The sequence below is a fragment of the Hippopotamus amphibius genome, chromosome 4, assembly GCF_030028045.1.
Source record: "Hippopotamus amphibius kiboko isolate mHipAmp2 chromosome 4, mHipAmp2.hap2, whole genome shotgun sequence".
Lineage (NCBI taxonomy): Eukaryota > Metazoa > Chordata > Mammalia > Artiodactyla > Hippopotamidae > Hippopotamus > Hippopotamus amphibius.
The window spans coordinates 73,469,828-73,479,853 of NC_080189.1; positions in this window are offsets into that span (position 1 = coordinate 73,469,828).

Sequence of the window (10,026 nt, forward strand, 5' to 3'; positions counted from 1 at the left end):
AAGAAAGAAAAAGAGAAAGGAAGGAAGGAAGAAAGCCTAAAACAAAACCCTATGGAGAGATCCACAGGATAAAGAACTCAGGCCTCCTAACATTAACCAGCACCAACTTGCCAGCCATGTGAGCCATTTTGAAGGCAGATCGTCAAGCCTTCAGTTAAGGCTGCAGATGACTGCAGCCCCAAGCCAACATCTTGGCTACAAAACAGAACAATATCAGTTATTTTTTCTTTTTTTAAGCTTTTTATGGGAATATAATTGCTTTACACTGTTGTGCCAGTTTTTGCTGTACAACATAGTGAATCAGCTGTATTTATACATATATCCCCTCCCTCCTGAGTCTCCTTCCCACCCTCCCTATCCCAGCCCTCTAAGTCATCGCCCATCATCGAGTTGATCTCCCTGTGTTATGCAGCAGCTTCCCACTAGCTATTTATTTTATATTTGGTAGCATATATGTCAATGCTACTCTCTCACTTCATCCCAGCTTCCCCTTTGCCCCACCCCACCCCCCGCACTGTGTCCTCAAGTCCATTCTCTACATCAACATCTTTATTCTTGCCCTGTCACTGGGTTCATCAGAACCATTTTTTTAGATTCCATATATATATATGAGTTAGCATATGGTATTTGTTTTTCCCTTTCTGGCTTACTTAGCTCTGTATGACAGACTCTAGGTCCAACCACTTCACTACAAATAACTCAATTTCATTCCTTTTATGGCTGAGTAATATTCCATTGTATATATAAGCCACATCTTCTTTATCCATTCATCTGTTGATGGGCATTTAGGTTGCTTCCATGTCCTGGCCATTGTAAATACTGCTGCAATAAACATTATGGTACATTTTTTTTTTTTTGGATTATAGTTTTTTCTGGGTATATGCCCAAAAGTGGGATTGCTGGGTCATATAGTAGTTCTATTTTTAGTTTTTTAAGGAACCTTCATACTGTTTTCCATAGCAGCTGTACCAATTTACATTCCCACCAACAGTGCAGGAGAGTTCCCTTTTCTCCACACCCTCTCCAGCATTTATTGTTTCTAGATTTTATGATAATGGCCATTCTGACTAGTGTGAGGTGATACCTCATTGTGGCTTTGACTTGCATTTCTCTAATGATTAGTGATGTTGAGCATCTTTTCATGTGTTTGATGGCCATCTGTATGTCTTCTTTGGAGAAATGTCTATTTAGGTCTTCCGCCCACTTTTAGATTGGGTTATTTGCTTTTTTGGTATTGAGCTGCTTGTATATTTTGGAGATTAATCCTTTGTCAGTTGCTTCATTGGCAAGTATTTTCTCCCATTCAGAGGGTTGTCTTCTTGTCTTGTTTATGCTTTCTTTCACTGTACAAAAGCTTTTAAGTTTCATTAGGTCCCATTTGTTTCTTCTTGATTTTATTTCCATGATTCTAGGAGGTGGGTCAAAAAGGATCTTGCTTTGATGGACATCATAGAGTGTTCTGCCTATGTTTTCCTCTAAGAGTTTTATAGTGTCTGGCCTTACATTTAGATCTTTAATCCATTTGGAGTTTATTTTTGTATATAGTGTTAGGAAGTGTTCTAATTTCACTCTTTTACATGTAGCTGTCCAATTTTCTGAGCACCACTTATTGAAGAGGCTATCTTTTTTCCATTGTATATTCTTGCCTCCTTTGTCAAAGATAAGGTGCCCATATGTGCTTGGGTTTATCTCTGGACTCTCTATTGTGTTCCCTTGATCTATATTTCTGTTTTTGTGCCAGTACTCTACTGTCTTGATCATTGTAGATGTGTAGTATAGTTTGAAATCAGGAAGCCTGATCCCACCCACTCCGTCTTTCCTTCTCAAGATTGCTTTGTCTATTTGGGGTCTTTTGCATTTCCATACAAATCGTAAAATTTCTTGTTCTAGTTCTGTGAAAGATGCCACTGGTAATTTGATAGGGATTGTGCTGAAGCTGTAAATTGCTTTGGGTAGTATAGTCATTTTCACAATGGTGATTCTTCCAATCCAAGAACATGGTATGTCCCTCCATCTGTTTGTGTCGTCTTTGATTTCTTTCATCAGTGTCTTAAAGTTTTCTGCATACAGACCTTTTGCCTCCTTAGGCAGGTTTATTCCTAGGTATTTTATTCTTTTTGTTGCAGTGGTAAATGGGAGAGTTTCCTTAATTTCTCTTTCTGCTCTTCCGTTGTTAGTGAATAGGAATGCAAGAGATTTCTGTGCATTAATTTTGTATTCTGCTACTTTACTAAACTCATCAATTAGTGCTAGCAGATTTCTGGTAGAGTCTTTAGGGTTTTCTATGTATAATATCATGTCATCTGCAAAGAGTGACAATTTTACTTCTCCTGTTGCAATTTGGATTCCTTTTATTTTGTTTTCTTCTCTGCTGTGGCTAACATTTCCAAAACTATGTTGAATAATAGTGGTGAGAGTGGGCACCCTTGTCTTGTTCCTGTCCTTAGAGGGAATGCTTTCAGTTTTTCATCATTTAGAATAATGTTGGCTTTTGGTTTCTCATATACGGCTTTTATTATGTTGAGGTAGCTTCCTTCTATGCCCACTTTTCGGAGAGCTTTTATCATAAATGGATGTTGAATTTTGTCAAAAGCTTTTTCTGCATCTGTTGAGATGATCATATGGTTTTTATCCTTCAATTTGTTAATATGATGTATCACATTGATTGATTTGCATATATTGAAGAATCCTTGCATTCCAGGGATAAACCCCGCTTGGTGTATGATCTCTCTAATGTGCTGTTGGATTCTGTTTGCTAGTATCTAGTTCAGGATTTTTGCATCTATATTCATCAGTGATAATGGCCTGTCATTTTCTTTTTTTGTGACATCTTTGCCTGGTTTTGGTATCAGGGTGATGGTGGCCTTGTAGAATGAGTTTGGGAGTGTTCCTCCTTCTGCTATATTTTGGAAGAGTTTGAGAAGGATAGGTTGCTCCTGATTTCTTGACCTACAAAAGCTGTGAGATAAATTTTTGTCATTATTTTAAGCAACCAGGTTATTTAGTAAATTGTTATGCAATAATAGATAACAGACCATTCATATCTTTTCCTTGATAAAATGTTCAAGCCTTCAGTCTATTTTTTTTTAATGGGCAGTCTTCTTGTTATTGAGTTAAGATTTCTTTATATACTTTGGGTATAAATCCTTTATAAGATAGGTGTTCTTTGAATGTTTTCTCCCTGATTTTTGCCTTGTTTTCTTTCATTTTCTTAACAGACTCTTTCAAGAAAAGAAATTTCATATTTTGATGAAGTCCAATTTGTCTACTTTTTCTTTTTTGGTTCATGCTTTTGGTGTTATATCTAAGAAATCTTAGTCTAATGAAAGGTCAAAATATTTTTTCTCATATTTCCTTCTGGAAGTTTTATAATTTTAGTTTTTACTTTTAGATATGCAATCTATTTTTAAGTTTTAAAAAAATACAGTGGAGTTCATTTTTTCAGTCTAATCATTTTAGCAACATTTCTTAGAATGACTATTCTTTATCCATTAAATAAACTTGGTACCTTTAAAAAAAAAGAATCAAATGACTACAATTGACTCTCAGACAATGCAGTGGTTAGGGGAGCTGATCCTTGCACAGTCCAAAATTCAGGCATAACTTATAGTCAGCCCTCAGTGTGCATTGTTCCTCCTTGTCTGTGATTCAGTATCTGTAGAGTCAACCAACCATGGATCATGTAGTACTGTAGTATTTACTACTGAAAAAAATCCATCTATAAGTGGACCTGAGCAGTTCAAATCCAAATGTTACTCAAGGGTTAGCCATATACATGTGTGGTTCTATTTACAGACTATATTCTATTCCATTAGTCTATTTGTATATCCTTTACCACTATTTCATTGGCGTTATTAGCTTTAGAGTATAAATCTTGAAGTCAGTATGAATTCTCCAACTTTGTTTTTCCCTTGTCAAAAGTTCTTTGGATATTCTTGGTACTTTGCTTTCCATATACATTTTAAAATACATATTTTTCAGTTTCTGTATAAAAGCCTGATGAGGTTTTAATCAGGACTCTATTAAATATATAGATCAATGTGGGAAGAATTTAAATCTTAGCAATCTTGATTCCTCTGGTCTGTGAACAAGATACATCTCTCCATTTATTTAGATGGTCTCTGATTTTTCTCAATGATTTACAGCTTTCAACATACAAATCCTACACATATTTTGTTAGATTTATGCCTATGTATTTTATATTTTAATTCAATTTTAATATACATTCTATTAATTTAAATTTTCATTTTCCATTATCAGTATAGAAAAATGCAATTGATTTTTGTGCATTGACCTTCTATCCTATGACCTTTCTAAACTCACTTAGTTTTTGCAGTTTTCTAGATTTTTGTGTGATTTTTCCATTGAGACAGTCATGTCACCTATAAATGAAGATAATATGTCTTCCTTACTAATCGCTTTACACTTTTTTACCAGCTTTTGAGGTACACCAAAGTGAATCAGCTGTATTTATACATATATTCCCATATCCCCTCCCGCGTCCTTACTAATCTGTATGGCTTTTATTTCTTTATCTTACCCTACTGCACTTACTTGGACCTCCAGTACAATGCTAAATAGAAATAATGAGAGCATACACTTTGCGCTGTTTCCAACTCTTCGGTGAAGGCATTTGGTCTTTCACCATTAAGTAAGCTATGAGCTGTAGACTTTTATGTTTATGCCCTTTATCAACTTGAGGAAATTCCCTTCTGTTCCACATTTTGCTAAGAGTTCCTTCATGATGATTGTTGACTTTTTCAAATGTCTTTACTACATCCATTAACATGATCATATTTTTTTCCTTTTTATGTTGTTGATATTGTGATTTACTTTGCTAATTTTTTTAAATTTTCAATTAACCTCACTATTTGTAAAGACCCTCCAGAATATAACCTTACTCTATATATATTCAGCCAAATTTTGCACAAGGTGCAATCACAAACCCTAAGCTGTGGGACCCTCACTATCCTGATTGACTGATGCTTATCCTTTGACCCACAATCCTCTTTTCCCTACACCTACCAGGATCCCTGTCTCCCTTCAAGGTCCAGTTCAAATCCACCACCTCCATAAGCCTTTTCCATCTATCTAAGTTCTTTTTCCATGGGCCAATTATTTGAAAACAAGCACTCTTCCAACTTTTTATTAGCAAGAAGCAATATCAAGAAGGGGGAGTAATTGCTGGGGGTCAGCAAATGGAGATAAGAGTCAGTGGAGGAGAGTAGAGTAACATAATATTTGAGTATCACAATTGGTATTTTTCTCCTAGTACAATAATACAGGGAATTTCTAGTTCTAGTTCCGGGGAGATTCCAGTCATGTTACGCTCATAGATAATCCTCCTCCCACCCTTACTGTTCTTGGAGCAATTCTGAAAGACCGTGTTCTTTTTTTTTTTTTTTTTTTTGGTGGAACTGCAAAGATAAAGAAAATCTTCTGTTTCTCTGAAAATCCTTTGTAAAAACATGGATAAAGATAAAATGTTGCATTTATTTATTCAATAAATGCCCAGCAGTACCCTGTATGAAACACTGTGTTAAGCTTTGTAGGGGATACAAAATAAGACCTGTCTGACATCTCTGAATTTAAATTATACATAATGCAATTTCTGTATACTTATGTTTACTTATTCTTTCTTGTGTTGAAATATCTATTCCTTTGTAGTCCCCCACTCCAGATGCACACACTCAGCTTCCTTCTGCCTATGGAAAGTGCTATTCAGTATAAAAATACTAAAATATATGATCACAAAAACACATTATTAACATCAATTTAGCACTATTTTGCATAGGTTTTTACACAACCAGTTTCATTATCAAATAATTGTGAAATATAATCCTTAATTTGAAAAAAATCATTTTGAATATTTTGCCATAATCTTTGAATAGAAAACACATTTAAGACATAGCAAACTGGTTTTAATAAAAATTAAAAATGAAAAGCACCTTGTTTAAAGCCAGCTTTTAGAATTAAAACTGTATGGGAGCTCTGAACAGGCAGCTTTTGGCTTTGTCAGGATTTCCTGTGATGAAACTGGCACTTGTTTTCATGGAAGTATTTTGCCACCTATGCTTTTGGACATTTTTAGCTTTGGCCTTAATAACAGTCTCCGGATGATTATTAAATTACCTAGGTAAGGAACCAAAAATTCTTAAATATTTCTTTTTGAAATTCATTTGTCTTAGTGTGGCAGACATAGTACAGAGTAACTGCCTGAGCAAACAGAAATTGCCAAATGTTGGATTAGTACTACCCCCTCAGATCAGAATCTTGAGACACAACAGTGAAACTTTGGTGATTTCCATGATCCAAGATGAAAAACAAAGAAGAAAGTCTGATACTGTAAATGATAGTGGGGATTTTTCTCCTTTATATTAAAACTCAGCTAATTAAAGTTCAGCTGGAATTTACAGTACTTGATGGTCAAAATCAAATGTATGACTTGAACTACAAACAGAAGTCAACCACATTAAGAGTTACAGACCAGGACACTTGATGAATCCCAGTTTTACATGTTACCCATTATCAAATTCTGCGTGCAAGTCTTAATTCTACCTTGACTAATTTAGGACGCATCTGCATGAGAAAGGGTGAACAGCCTTTCTTCTATCTTCTGATACTCTGATTTTCTGCTATGTTTTTCTAGCTAAGCCTTGTCAGCTTAAAGTAAACAATTTATTAGTTCTAGTAAAGATATGATGGTAAAAGAAGAAACAACATAAAACAGTTTATAAAAGGAATGCTTCAAAGTCTACAGCTATTAAAGAGTCTTCTTCAGTGCCTATTTATAAGTCATCCATGAAATCCAGTATAGATAGTTCAGAGTATTTGAGCTGAGAGGGAATACAGAAATTACCCAGAGGGAAGAGGAGTACCTTGTTCACCCTTTGCCAGCTCCTTCAGAGCCATACCACAATGAGGAGGAAATATTCTCCCCAAACACAAAGAAGTTTTCCCTCTGTATAACCTCTGATCCCTTCCTGTAAGGTGTGTTTGTAAGGTGTGTTTGCTCTATTATTTAAGAATATTCAATTCTCCTATAGAAGACAAGAAAAGCAAATGGAATCAATAAAACTCATGAGAAACATTAAATATAGACAGTAAGTATAAAAGTAGCTGTGAGACATATATGCGGAACATAGAAAAATGGTACAAATCAACCAGTTTGCAAGGCAGAAATAGAGACACAGATGTAGAGAACAAACATATGGACACCAAGTGAGGAAGCGGGGGAGGAGGGAGGGTTGGGGGAGTGAATTGGGAGATTGGGATTGCCATATATATACATTACTACTAAGAAAAAAAATCAAATTGTACACTTTAAATATATACAGTTTATTGTATGTCAACTGTATCTCAATAAAAGTTCTTAAAGAAAAAAAAAGTAGCTGTGAGACACAGGAGAAACTCATATGTGAAGCATAGATAGTAAGTTAGCACTGTGAGATACATTAGACACAGATAACATAAGAAGAGCGTAAATGATAAATGTAGGTGGAGATGGAAGAACCAAAGACACCAAATATTCATATGGCACATGAGACACCAAAACTTCATATTCTACTAAATATTTTTGAAGCAAAAGAGATACCAAAGATCTGAGATACTCAATACTCATGAGATTTAAAATTCCCCTGGTCCCATCAGTGACACCCATTCTGGCTCACATGTTGTCTGCCTGAAACATGCAGAAAATATCTACAACTGCTCAGCAAGCTAATGGGCAAGCTACAGCTGTGGCCAGGAATACTTGCCCCTGTGTCTCTCCTAAAGCACAAGCATTTATTGACTTCAGGCACTTTCCATTGGCTGAGTTCCTTGCTCACTCTCAACTCTGGCCCATTACCCTGAGAGTGGGAATCACTGATAAGGCAGAGAGAAAGATAAGACACAGAAACACTGTATAGCACAGAATTCACAGTGTGGTCCTTCCAACTCTCTACACTTTCCTAAATGTATTAACCTAACCCATCTCTTTTTCTCTTCTCAATCTTTGCTTTGATTCAATAAATCATAAGCTTTGATGATTTGAGTTTAGTCTCCGAGTCTTTCTGTTCTATGACCTCTGGGAAAGCTTCTGTGGTTGTATACTTGCAGGCTTCCACTGAACCAAGGTAATTTCCCCATATGACACCCCATATCCATTACCTCCAATGCTGACTCTCAGACTTGCTGTCCTGTTTGGTGTAGAATATGACAGGTATTTAAGGAATCCAGAAGGTTCTTGATGATACTGTTGAGCTCTCCAGACTTAGAGCCTCTACGGCTAAACAACGAAGCACCGTCATATACTTGAGACATTTTTTATACAAGTAGATTAATTTTCCTTACATAATCTGCCATTTATTTCTGACCTTTAGGTTGCCAGTTTTCCATTTCATTATTGTCATAAATAACTTTTCTATTTTAGATCATTATTGGAAAAATTTTTTACTACATTATTGAGAGTCTTCCTCCCAATCCTGTTCCTAGTCACACGGTTTTATTTTCCACGAACAGCTAATAATTTCAGTTTCTTGAGTAGGAGAAAGTAGATAAAAAAGAATGACCCAGGTCACTCAATCAAATTTAATTTTTACACTATTCCTAAGTCTGGTGAAGATGAGAGGAAATAATTTGCCCACTTTCCATCAAAAAAAAATTTTAAGTATTTTATTATTAATTATAAAAATTGTTTAAAGTGGTTTTTTTGGTACTTTGCATTATGTAAAGGAATTTTCAAATTATATTTTCTGATAGTCTTTAAAACTCCTTGAGAAATATATATAATAATACTAGCTGTGTGATCACAGGCAAGTTCCTTAACCCCTCTGTGTCTCAGTTTCCTCATCCATAAAAATGAAAATAATACCAATAATACCTATCTCATAAGGTTATTATAAGTATTAAAATAACTAATGCATGTAAAATGCTTGGAATAAATGTCTAGTACTTAATCATTTGAATCTCTTTTTTTTTTTTTTTGAATCTCTTCTTTTATAAATTGTTCATGTCCTTTTAAGATTTCTCTATGACATATCATCTTTAAAAAAATAATGCTGTAAGCATTCACCATTTATAAAAGATGTAAACAAGTTATAAAGATAACAATACTTAGAATTAGACTTTACTAAACTCTTGTCATGTCCCAGGCATTGTGCAAAGTACTTTATCTAGATAACCTCATTTAATACTCAAAACAACCTTAATAGTAAATATGTTATTATAATATCAGTTTAACAGATAAGAAAATGGAGACTTATCATGATTAATTATTTCCCCAAGGTCACGCAGCTAGAAAATATAGACAAGTCTTAAACCAATGAATTTACCCATTTCTGTCTCTAAAGTTCATAATGTTAATATTGTGTTTTATTGCCCTTTGTCAGAACTCCTTTCTTTTTTTTGGTGGCGCCGTGCAGCATACAGGATCTTAGTTCCCTGACCAGGGATCAAACCCATGCCCCCTGCAGCAGAAGCACAGAGTCTTAACCACTGGACTGCCAGGGAAGTCCCTTTTAGCTTTCCTTAATTATGACACAGAAATATTTCATTTTGTGTAGTAATGTCTAACAATGTTTTGTAGTTTCTTTCATTGTTTTAATGATTAGAAAGTAATTTCCCACCCCAAGATATTTTGCGATATTTTCTAGTTGCTTTAGAGTGCTTTTAAATTACATTTAATTCATTGATCAATTTGGTATTTATTTCTGTTTTTAATATGACGTTAGAGATAACTTGATTTTCACCTCCAAATAATTAACCAATTGTCCCAGCATCATTTATCACATAATTCTTTCTTTTACTAATATGTGAATTCACTGTAATCACACAAACTGAAGGTGCATTCTTACTTATAAATTTGAATTATGGGAACATGAAAACATACTCTATCATGAAAATGTTAGCAAAACATCATTTGTGCAGAAAATTGAATACCTGCACTCTGAATTTAAACTCTCTCAAGAATATGGTAATTCCAAAAAGAGAAGTAGGAAAAAAATGGTATACCATCTATGTTCCCATGCTGCCTGGTGCCTATAG